We start from the raw sequence: 2,500 nt of genomic DNA on the forward strand, positions 1-2,500 counted from the left end.
GACCTTCTTGGTCTCATCACTGGTCTTGATTTTGCTACCCTTTATCGGGTAGATGGCTGCAGCTGGCTTGGACTTAGCTACAGGAGTCCGTTTTGCCAGCTGCTTAGTTGCTCGGTTCGCCTTAATTATGTCCGAGTACAGGAGCGGCTTAGAGGGCGGGGCCTCTTGGGCACGACTCTTCTCGGACATAAGCATGTCTATTTTTGCTGACAACTCGTTCAGCTTTTCTGTTATCTTTCCTATAACAGTCTCTTGCACGGAGCGCTGCTCCTTTTGTGCATCCAGTTGTTCTCTCAGTGACGTATTGTCTCTGTGGAGTTCAAGCCTGAACTCCCTGGCTTCGGTTTCTGCTTCCTCATGTTCCCTAAGTAGGGAGTTTAGGAGCTCTTCTCCTCTGCTCTGTTCGGGCTTTGTAAGCCCTCTGAGGAACCTCCTGAGAAGTTCCTCTGCATTTAGAGGCAGTTCATCGAACCGCTCTAATTCCACTTTGACCTCTTTGATCATTTTCTTATGTGACTCGTTGCACGAGTCACCTGACCGCTTGTTCTTTCGTTTCCTTGTTTTGGGAAAATCCCATTTGAAGTCCTCTGGACTTATGTCCGAATATGAATCGTCAGTGTATTCGTCGGATCCGTCGTCCCAGACAGTAGCTGTGTCCCTGTCTGTCTGGGTTGTTTCTTGTACTGCCTTCGTCTTTCTATCTCCTACCTTTGCATTCTTGTCTCCCTTTTCTTCTTCGATTTGTTTTTGTTTTTGTTCAATTTATACATAATTGTTCCCACGAGTTGGGACGAAAGACGGTCGCTCCCCGGGTTACGCCCTTTCCGGGGAGAAGGCATTTTTACGCTCAGGTTTCGCCTGGTATCCTGAGGTTTGCGCTAATGGTCGATGGACCCACCGACCGCCCGTGTAAACACAGGACCTCTTTCGCCGCGTTCTCAGCTTAGAGGTTAAGGGTTTGTTCAAGGGGTTCGCCTCCCCGTTAGGCCGACCGGTTAAGGTAAGCCCCCCGTTTCTCCCGTTCTGCAACATACCACCGGATGTATCCGGTGGGTCGTCGCGGCAGAGGGGAGTCTTCCGGGTGAGAGCCGCGGTTATCGCGAACGATAACACACGCATGGGCTCCCTGAGAGCCGCGGTCATCGCAAAAGCGATGACTCCGCCAGAACTCTCTTAATGAGAGAGCCGCGGTTGTCGCAGAGCGACAACTCACGCAGAGCTCTCTGAGAGCCGCGGTCCCCGCCATGCGACAACTCCGCAAGAGCTCTCTTCCCAGAGCTGCGGTTGTCGCATGGCGAGAACTCTCGCAGGAACTCTCTTACCAGAGCCCCGTTAGTCACCCGAAGGTGTCCAGGTCCTACCACGTGAAGGAGGGGTTGGTGCGTCAGGGTTATACCATGATATAAGTCCCTGACGCTTATAAGACCCAGTAGATAGGGACAGAGGGAATCTCGTTAATCCATTCATGCGCGTCACTAATTAGATGACGAGGCATTTGGCTATCCTAAAGAGAATGATGGTTGTTACTCCCGATCGTAAAACACGTCCAGGAGTAACAGTGCAGACCATCATACCCTTGCATGGGGAGCTGAAATCAGCTCCCCCCACTCTGACGATCCGGACCTCCTCCGATGATTGCGGCGATTATAGGGCTAGCGCTTACAGTGGACAGCCCCTCCACCCGCCTGGACCTCGGGTCAGTCCGGCGCCCTCCCACGAGTGGTGCGCGCCTTTCCGTCTGCGACTTCCGCGACGTGCGGCCACGGCAGGGAATTGCACCCTGCCGGGGGGATTTGGCGGTGGGTCCACCTCACCCAGTGCACCAGTAAGATAGTCACATAAGTAGTGATCCTCTCCTGGTAATACCTCTCCTTAGCCCTTTAGCAGGCCGTTAGGCCCGCGAGGGGAACGGTTGCTCTGCCCCTCACTGTTTACGGCGAAAGGCATAGAAGGCCTAGCGCCAGAGGATGTAACCCGCATATGTAAAGTTACTCCCGCCGTTTACCCGCGCTTTTTTGAATTTCTTCACGTTGACATTCAGAGCACTGGGCAGAAATCACATTGCGTCAACACCCGTGGGGGCCATCGCAATGCTTTGTTTTAATTAGACAGTCGGATTCCCCTAGTCCGTGCCAGTTCTGAGCTGAGCGTTGAATGGCGGCCGAAGAGGACGACCGTTCAAGACGGAAGCCTCGCAGCAAGGAAGATCCGCGGGAGGCCAAGGCACGGGACCGAGCTCGGATTCGCAATAATGTGTTCACCTCGCCCAGGCCCGGCACGTCAGCCAGACCCGCTTCCCGACCAAGCCCGACACGCCCCGCTCCTCAGAGCCAATCCTTATTCCGAAGTTACGGATCCAATTTGCCGACTTCCCTTACCTACATTAATCTATCGACTAGAGGCTCTTTACCTTGGAGACCTGCTGCGGATATGGGTACGAACCGGCGCGACACCTCCACGTGGCCCTCTCCTGGATTTTCAAGGTCCGAGGGGAAGATCC

This window comes from Halictus rubicundus, unplaced genomic scaffold (assembly GCF_050948215.1).
Source record: "Halictus rubicundus isolate RS-2024b unplaced genomic scaffold, iyHalRubi1_principal scaffold0560, whole genome shotgun sequence".
Lineage (NCBI taxonomy): Eukaryota > Metazoa > Arthropoda > Insecta > Hymenoptera > Halictidae > Halictus > Halictus rubicundus.